The following is a 10,613-nucleotide window of genomic DNA, read 5'->3' as shown; positions in this document are numbered from 1 at the left end:
TGACATAGACTTTATTCATACCGCCTTAGAATATTCGGATTCTAATACTGATTGTTTTAGATTAGGCTATGATGAAATATGCCCTTTACCGGAAGAATTTGGTGTCATTCTAGGCTTTCTTTCATTAAATCTTGCGGTAATGCCTAGGGTGAGTGAGTATTATTATAAAGATTATGAGCGTTTCCTTGATCTTAGGGGTAAAGATCTAAAAAAAATAGTGCATGGTAATAGTGTTAATTTAAAAGAATTTGCACGTTTTTATTTTGATACACCACGCTCTGAATCTTTTCATGTTTATAGAAGAAGAGCTTTCCTCTTTTGTATGCTTAGCCAATATCTTCTTACTAGTGGTAAAAATAATGAGGGCCAAGCAATTATAATATCTATACTAGAACAAATTGAATCTAGAAGAAATCCAATGCCATTAATTGTTGGAGAGACTATGCTTAGTCTTGATGAATTGAAGGAAAATCCTAAAACACCTCTTCGAGGCTCTCCAATTTTATTACAGGTACAAAAATAATATTCTTAATTACAGAAATTAAAAATTTATCTTTGCATAGTAATACTAATTATGTGCATTGAATTTTTACAGATGTGGCTCATGGAGAGACTAGGATTAATTAGTCCTCCTGATAATATTGACAAGTATACTTCCAATAGTTTTGTTCGGCGAAAGAAGCGTTTCTGCTTGAAGATGGGTCGCCATGATTGCGGCAAAGTATTTGCCTCTTGTGACTACTTTATATGTGGATTGTTCCTTGGTGGAAGCTTGAAAAGATGATTGGTTGTAATACTCTACCCTTTTGCCGTTTTCCTAGCTTGTCAACATTGACTTTCTATTATCCCTGTAGAGTAAAAAGACAACATGGGATTGCGCAAACCATTCCTACAGGAGATCTTTGTCGTCCTTATGAATTCCCTCTTTCACAAGAAGTTGACTTATTTGACAAGTACTGGTGTGCCAGGCCTTTATGGGAAGTGATTACCCAAAAGGTTCCACCTTCTTTATCTAATAATATGAACCAATGGTTGGATGGAAGATCTCAAAAGGATAGAACTCAAGTAGAGAAGACCAATGTGAAGACTCGCCTTGGTGACAAAAAAGTTCCTGCTAAGGAACGCCTAGGTGAAAAAGTTGAGTTTAAGCCTCATGTGATGCTTAAGAAGAAGAGTACTACTAAAGACAAAGGAAAAAGTAAAATTGACTCTACGAAAAAGAAGATTTGGGTAGAGAAGAAGCAAGGAGAGACTATCCGTACTAAAATAGAATGTAGATCCTCTAATGGATGTCTCTTAGCAAAAGCAACAGAGGAAGAGGAAGACTCAGACAAGAATTGGAAAAGAATTAAGAAAGAAAAGAAAGACTAGAGCATTGCTTTTCTTGCAATTTATTAGACAATTTAAGTTTGCTTTAAGTTAATTTTAAGCTTTACTTAAATTCCATTAATAATGTAATTTTTTTTATTGATGCAATTTTAGCTTTTTAATTAAATTAACTTTACATTTGTTTATTTAACGCAATGAAAACAACTTAAAATATTTTTCCAAAAAATTTCTTTGAGTACGGAAGTCGAAAAATTTCAAGAATGCACCAAATTTGCCCAGATACCCGCAAAAAATTGGCGCTGCTCATTCGAGTCTGTCGCCGAAGTTTTTAGGGGTGAAACTAATTCGGTTTAAAACCGAACCAAACCGCAAACCAAACCGAATTAGAAATACGGTGCGGTTTTTTTTCTAATATGGTTCGGTTTGGTTTTTCATTTTTTAAAATTTCAGTTTTCGGTTTGGTTTTGGTTTGGGGAATTAAAAACCTGAAAAAACCAAATAAACCGAAATTTTGGCCCAATGTCCCCAAATACATCCTAAGTATATAAAGAGAAAACAAACCCTAATCTAACATCCTCTCAATCTCAGGCTCTCACCCTCTGTGCTCTCTGCCTCTCTCAGACTCTCACTCTCAAACTCCACTCTCATTGACTCACTCTCTTCTCGTCACTCCACCGGCGTCTGACCATCGTCATCGTCCAAAGCTACTGCTTGAATTTTTACATGTTCAATTGCAATTTAATTGCTATAAATCTTTACATGTTCAATTGCGATTGAATTTCTAAGCTCAAATGTTTAATTACTTTATTTTTTATTAAGATTTGCATAATATACTTGCTATTATGCAACCTCTTAACTACTACTGCTAACGTGCTCTGCTTCTCCTAACTGTCTGCTGCTGTTCTGCTGCAGTAATGTCGTTTGCTATAAAACATTTTTTTTTTGGTGAAGTGTTGAACTTTTTGCCTTGATGGAATAATTCGGTGTGGTATTTAAGTGGTTTGGTTTGGTTCGGTTTCAAAACTAATACGGTGCGGTGTGCTTTGCAAATTCCTAAAACCGAATTATTATGGTTCGGTTTCGATTTGGGCAATAAACTAAACCGAAAATCGAACTTTCACCCCTAGAAGTTTTCCTTCTGTCGCCTGGCGACAGAGTCCGTTTTATGGCGACAGACTTGCTTTCTTGCGCTTATGCCTTTGTCGATGATGGGACGTGAAAATATTTTTAAAAATTAAAGTGGTCGCACCCTTTAAAGGGTTGCCTACGTATCCTTTCCTAAGGAATCAGGCCAAACGTAGCTCTCTTGAGTGTCCTAGTCAAGTAATTATGCGTAGTACTTCTTAAGTTGGTCAAGGGTTGTCCTATTTGAAAATTCATTGCCATCCATGTTAGTTAATTTAGCCGCACCTTCTGACAAGATTGTTTTGACAATGTATGGTCCGGACCAGTTGGGCCTAACTTGCCTCTTGGGTATTATAACCACATAATTAATCTAACGGTATTAAATCGAATCTCTCGAATCTTGACTTAACCATTTATAAATTAATCTGGCTATTGAAACTGAGCCCATAAATATCAATTCTCATCTCTCGAATCTCGAATCAATATTGCATAACTCATACAGTTAAACTAGTGCTAATCTAATTTCATAGCATTATAACAATCAATAGAAAATTAACCCAAAACATTAACAATCAACAATAATAAATCATCCCTTCATATTGATCATGGATCTCAAAAACCATAGAATTAAACTATTCGCACATAATTAAATCTAAACTAATCAAAACAATTTAAAGAAGACGTGATGCAATAACAATAAAAGCAATTAGAATGAAAACAATAACAATGAAAAGCTAAGAATTGTGTCAAAAAAAAAAAAATCTAAGAATAACGAATAATAGTGTGTGGTTCCTACAAGCGTGGGTACCTTGCATCGTACAACCGTTTCGCGAAAAGAACATATTATACACATGTAACGAACATACCATTGTAGTGAAAAGAATATACTATTAAAATGTAATGAACATATATTTGAAGTAAAAAGAACATATTTATATCAAAAAAGAGTGAAAAGAGCATATGTTCATGTTCTTTGATTGTCAGTGTAGTGTACTTTTATTTGTGATATAATGTTACTTGCTTATTGTAAAATGTTCTTTGAATTTTTTTTATAAATTACGGTGAATATACATAAATAATGTTCATTACATTATATTTTCACGTCCTTTATTAATATTACAAATGTTATTTAGATATATATAAAAAAAAACATAAAATTAGATGTTCTTTACAAAACAACTATATAATAAAACAACTTTATGTTCTTTTAAAACTGCCACATGTTCTTTCCGCGTTTTTTTGTCTGTACCTTGCTAGGTACAAGCTGCTGTACCTTAAAATAATAAAAGTCGGCAAAATAATAGGAAGGAAATTATAAAACTTAACTAAAAATCTCACAAAAGCTGCAACAGTAGTCTAGGAAAATAAAACTAAGAACCTCCATAAATACTATAACAATGCTCAAAAGTAAAGAACAAAAGGAAAGAAAATAAAACTAAAACTAAAGAAAACTGAGCAAAAGTTATGTAAAGAACTAAAGTCAACTAATAGAAACATGATATCCCCTTAAAAACAAATGAAAAAGCTCCTGGCAACAACCCACTAATTGGGTATTTATGATTCCCATCATCCGACATTAGCAAACATCAGCGAGAAATTAAAGCCTAATCAAGCTAGGCCCAGTCCGATTGGCCCCGGTCATCGAGCAGCGAGTTGGGCTGTTCTGATCTTAAATTTGTGTGTCTTGCACTTTGTACTTGGGCCTTCTTGACTTGAGTTCATGTTATTTATTAGTTTGGTCCGTATTGCTTGTGAGAACTTTGGACCCTTCTCTTCTCTAATTGAGCTCTTAATCACTGAACTAAATTTCTTTGACTCGATCTTGGGCTTTGAATATCCGGTCATAAAATACGATCCGACTCTAATGTCTTCGTAGTGGTTCAATAAGCTCGGAATTATCATAATTCTGCATATTCCTACAAAATAATACCAACTCTACAAAAACACTAAAAAACGTATATTAGTAATAAAATTAGTTCCGCAGAGCTCAAATAAGCACAAATATGATCATGGGACGGGAAATAAAAATATATATAAAATAGACTCATCAAACTCCCCCAAGCTAAACCTTTGCTTGTCCCTAAGCAAAGCCATGAATAAATAAATCAATACTTCACCCCAAATACAATTCAAATCAATAGATACGATTCAAGGTAAATCCGATAAATATGCATCAAAGTCAATTAATTAAATCCATCCAACTACTAATCTTCCCCAACAATTGTCAAATAGAGCAAACCACGAGATTATATAGAATTCAAGACTAGTGCTCACACAATACACGCAACTCTCATTTATGTGGCGAATAAAGGATGTATTCGATCGCTCTCCAACCACCCGTTTATATGTGAACAATGCCCTCTCAAACTCACAACACTCATGAGTTTAAAAAGAGAAGCACTCAACCAAGTAGTCGACTCAAAATATGCCAAATCATTCTTTGCATTGATAAATACCTAATTTCACATCCATACAACTCTATGAACAAAGGTCAGAAGGTCTTCAAAGTTTGTAATGTAAGGCTAGGGTAGGAAAAATTTGGGAAAAATGTGAGAGTAAAGCCATGCTTAAAGGAGCCAAAATCCTAACAAAAATCAAGGTCAAAAATACATAATGACCAAATCATCTCCAACATAACTCAACTCAACTCTACAGAAATTCACTAAACAAACTCCAATCATATCAAAAAATTCCAACACTTACAATCTCACTCATAAAAATATAACAATGTAACACTTGAGTGAATAACCAACTTTCAACTTGATTTTTTTTCATTGAAACTCAACAAATTTTTTTTTTCCCTTTTTGATCAACCTTCACTTAGAACATTTGAACATTAAACACTTTTTTGTTTTCTTTTTGTTCTTTATTTTTTTCTTTTGAAGTTCACTTTTTTTTTCACTTTTTTTTTTCTTGATCTTCTTTTTTTTTTTCCTTCTATCATGCTTTATGTTTTTTTTTTTTCACAAGAAATTCAAATTTCAATATCATCAAAAATAAACCACAATCAAGAACAAAAAACTTCTCAATACCACCCCACATTGTGCAAATAATAAGCACACTACAAACTCCCTCACCTCACTTACTAATAGATCCCCCAAGCCAAGCTTGGGACTAGTAACCAATGGGGCTAAATTGGCTTGTAATGTGGCTAATAATCAACAAAAATGTCAAGACAACAATATGGGTACGTAACAAGAAGGGAACAAATGTACCTAAAATCATATGAAGGTCACCTAAAAGAACAAATGCCTTCGTCCTCCTCAATGTGCATAATAATGAGTCATGAAACACTACTTATAGTTGCAAACCAATACTCAAATTCAATGACATACCAAGAACTAAAACACATTCCTCAACAAATCAACTAGTCAAGCACTCTATTCACAAGCAGTTGGGCAAAATTGACGCATAATGTTAAGGTTCCAAGGAAATCAAAAATCAAATCATGATTAACTAATCCCCAGTATTTATCATCAATAACCAATAATCAAAACAATTTCGAAAAATTTTCATCAAGGGGCACAGGGAAACATGATTCATAGTTTTTTTTTGTTCGTTCGTATAAATCCAATAATTTTATAGTTCATCATCATATAAGAATTTTTCTGTTGTAGCCAAAGAAATCTAATTCATTGGAACGTATTTTTGGATTTTTTTTAATTTTTGGAAAGCAATAAAATTAACCTATGAAAGCAATAGAAAAATAAATTAAGAAAGCACTAAAAACTAAACTAAGCACACCAAAGAAAATAAAAAGAAAAGGGAAAGAACGAGTACCTATATATACAAGAAATTCCCCCAAGCTAAATCAGACAATGTCCTCATTGGTTTAAAGGGAAGCTAGTAATCCAAGTGACTACCCCTCATCATCAAACTCGTATCCACCACCATCCCAACTATTGTAATGCATCTCCTTGGTATAATTTTGGACAAAATAGAAACAAAGTGTTAGTAAGAAAAGAGGCAAAAACGAGTCAGACTCACTATTTTGCTCTTAAATTTTTTATTTCAAATTATAATAAAATGATTCTAATTTCATTAGAAAGTAGACTTGAAGATCTTTCCAATGATAGGTCACACGCAAAATTTCGCTAAGAAACGCAAAAGTTATTGCGTTTTGAAGTTGGCTAATTTTGCTGTCTTGCTCTCGCGCCTGAACGGGCGAGCGTGGCCCGACCGGGCCTGACTCCAAGGTACGATCAGGTGGTTTTCACCTACTTGCTGCACGAGACTCCTTTTTTGCCTCATATACCTTCGTTTTTCCACAAGATTGAGCATTTAGCACCCGATCGGGTGGGACTTTTACCAAGCGCTCGATTTTTGCAATTTGTTTCTCTTTCTCTACTTGTTTATCCTTAAACCCGAGCCCTACACAATTTAGAGATCTTTCTATAGCATCCACATCATCTTTCCAAGTATTAGTTTTTCATGCAGAAGATGCAATACAAAATACCGCCTCCAAGGAATCTCTAACGAGAGCTTAGGGCTTATAAGAAAAATTATTTACATCAACTACACCAACACTATAACACTTTTCCTCTAACATGGGGCTTTTAGGGACATTATTCAGATTAAAAGTAATATTATCATCCCCTACCGATAGTGTAAGTTTACCACTTTTCACATCAATTATTGCCCCTGCAGTATGAAGAAATGGTCTACCCAAAATAATCGGAATCTGCAAATCTTCCTTCATATCAAGAACAACAAAATCAACAGATATAAAAAATTTACCTACCCTAACAAGAATATCCTTTAAAATACCTAAAGGGTATTTTACAAAACAATCGGCCATTTGCAGAGTAACACTAGTAGCTTTGAATTTACCCATATTTAATTTAGAGGTCACAGATAATGGCATAACACTTACACTAGCACCCAAATCATATAAAGCTTTATCAATTATCAGATTACCAATATGACATGGAATACAAAAATTACCCGCATATTTTAGTTTAGGTGGATATTTATTCTGTAATATAGCACTACATTCTGCAGTAAAAGCAATCGTATCTACCTCACTAATAGATCTTTTCTAGTTAAAACTCCTTTCATAAATTTAGAATATGCAGGAACTTGTTTAATTAATTCTGTGAAAGGAACTGTCAAATTTTTTACAACCTCCAAAAACATACCAAATTGGTTATCCAACTTACTCTTCAAGTGTCTATTTGGGAATGGTAGTTTGATAACTGGTTTCTGTACATCTCCACTCTTGTCCTGGAGTTTACCCTGCAAAGAATTAGCAGAAGAGTTAGTTTTACCCTGGAGCTCTACAGGGCTAGTAACAACATCATTTGGTATAACAGAATTAGGATTAGCAATTTTTGTTTTAACAGGTTCATCATTTCTGGGGATAGGAGGCCCATCATAGTGTGAAATACTCCTCGGGGTGATTGCATTCGCGTTTTTTGTTGGTTGTACTGGCTGTGATGGTAGGGCTTCCCGCTGGCGAGTTTGCAGAGTAGTGGAAAGTTGTGCAATATGAGTATCTATCATTTTATTATGTGCAATCGATGAGTCAATTTGCACATCTGTACTCTGCATCTGCTTCTGCATATTGGCTAACATCGTTTTGTTTTTTGATAGGCCAAAATCAAATGCAGGTGTAATAGCCTATTGTGGTCTCTGATGTGGAGGTTGGTAGTACCTCTGTTGTGGTTTTTGTACAAGTGGTGGAGGGTTAAGGACATTCGTATTGTTGTACGACATATTTTGGTTACTTTTCAACCCTGCATTGTAGGTGTTAGAGTATGGAATAATTTGCTTATAGGTCTGAAAAACATTAATCTTCTCAAGTGAACTCCTACAGATTTGCGCCCAATGACCTACAAGACCACAATTATCACAAAATATTGCTGAGTTAGAACCAATAGCGGAAACATCAGCAACGGAAGATGATTAAGAATTATTAATATTGTCTAATTTCTAGCTAATGGAAGTCAATTGTGCTCGCGAAAAGGATATAGAATCAACTTGGTGTTTTCCCTTATTAGGTAATCCTCTAGGATTCCCATATTGGGAATTATGAATAGCCATCTCTTCGAAAACATTGCTCGATATATTCTCATCTAAATTCATAAATCTTCCGTTAGCTGCAGAGTCCAAACTCATTCTTGAATCATATCCAACCCTATTATAGAAAGCTTGGATTATCTGCCACAATGCTAGCCCATGATGGGGGCATTCTCTCTACAAATCCTTAAATCTTTCCCAAGCTTCATATAAAGATTCATCCGCTTCTTGTGAAAAATTTAGGATCGAACTCCTTAACAAAGTTGTCCTCTCTGCAGGATAATATTTATTATAGAAATTCAAAGCCAGAGTACTCCAATCATTAATACCAAGGGCAGTTCTATTCAATCCATTATACCATAATTTAGCTTTACCACATAAAGAAAAGGAAAAAAGAATCTCCCTAATTTGTTCTTGAATGACCCCAGCTTGTCTTAGTGTTGCAATATTGGCAAAAATCCAAAATGTGAAGATTTGGATCTTCACCCTTAGCTCCGCTAAATTGCTTCCTTTCGATCATAAAAATAAACTAGGGTTTAATCTCGAATTGTACTCCCTCAAGATTTGGTGCAGGAGTAAGATGTGGAAAATCTGTCAAAGAAGGCTGCGAATAATCGCTGAGCTTGCGAGGTGGATGAGCATTCATCTCTAATTCTTGAATGTACAAAAAAAAAAAAGAGAAACCGTCCCAAAGAACTTACAATCTCTGAGACGAAAAAAAAAGATAATCTAGACTTCAAAAATAGTAAAAAAATAAAAATAAACTGTTTCCTCGGCAACGGCGCCAAATTTTGACAAGTTATAGTCGTATCACCTAATCAAAAGTAATTCCTAAAACCACTAACTATAATAGATAGAGAAGTAGGGTCGAATCCACAGGGAAACAACGTTCTTTTATTCATAATAAATAATTATAATAATCTAAATTATCAAGAAACGAGAAAGAATTTTGAGAAATATACTATGACAATAATTGAACTAAGGGAAATAATCAATAAGAAAAGTCCTAGAGCGATAGGTACACCAATAATTAATACTCCATGATAAAACATAACAATCAATTATCAATGCATAAATTAACCAGATTATATTATAAAGGGCTTTCGCTACATATTATAATCACATAATTAATATATCGGTATTCAATCGCATCTCTCAAATATTGACTTAATCATTTATAAATTAATCTGCCATTGAGCTATAAATATCAATTCTCATCTCTCGAATCTCGAATCAATATTGCATAACTCATACAATTAAACCAGCACTAATTTTTTTTTTTTTTTTTGACACAAGCGTTAATCTAATTGCATAACATTATAAGAATCAATAGAAAATTAACCTAAAACATTAACAATCAACAATAATAAATCATCCCTTCATATTAATCATAAATTCCCAAGAACCCTAGATTTAAACTACTCGCACATAATTAAATCTAAACTAATCAAAGCAATTTAAAAGAGACATGATGAAAACAATAATAAAACTGCAATAATGATAAAAGCAATTAGAATGAAAACAATAACAATGAAAAGCTAAGAATAACGAATAAAATTGAAGTCGGCAAAATAGAAGGAAGGCAAATTATAAAACATAACTAAAAATCTCACAAACGCTGCAACAGTATTCTAAGAAATTAAAACTAAGAACCTCTGTAAATACTATAACAATGCTCAAAACTAAAGAACAAAAGGAAAGTAAATAAAACTAAATAGAAGGTTTTGCGTAGAACGGACTCACGTGAGTCCAGTTTATAATGCACACATTCATCCCCCACTTACGTGAAAATCGTTAATATTGTCTTATTCCTGATAAAATTTATCTTATTTCTGACTAAGATAATCTTATTCCTGATAAAATTTATCTTATTTATGACTTAAAATAGTCTTACACTCTTATTCTTGATAAAGACAATACTAATACCTGACAATACTAATACCTGACAATAGCAATCTAATACCAAACAATAAACATTTAATACCAAACAATAACAATTATCTGATATTTATAATACAATAGAACAACAGGCCAATTTTATATCCTTCGATTCTCAAATCATACGCCCACATCAAGTTCTTGAGCAGCAACAACCATTCTTCCACTTATACCTTTGGAGGATTGATTAATTCTGATGCTCT

At 33.5% G+C, this 10,613-nt stretch overlaps 1 pseudogene; it reads left to right on the top strand.

Moving 5' to 3' along the window:
• Positions 1-8,631: 8,631 nt before the first annotated feature.
• Positions 8,632-8,727, top strand: LOC145621672 (small nucleolar RNA R71; annotated as a pseudogene).
• The last annotated feature ends 1,886 nt before the right edge of the window (positions 8,728-10,613 follow it).

This window comes from Chenopodium album, chromosome 27 (genome assembly GCF_948465745.1).
Source record: "Chenopodium album chromosome 27, dcCheAlbu1.1, whole genome shotgun sequence".
NCBI lineage: Eukaryota > Viridiplantae > Streptophyta > Magnoliopsida > Caryophyllales > Amaranthaceae > Chenopodium > Chenopodium album.
This window is presented reverse-complemented; position numbering and strand designations above follow the sequence as displayed.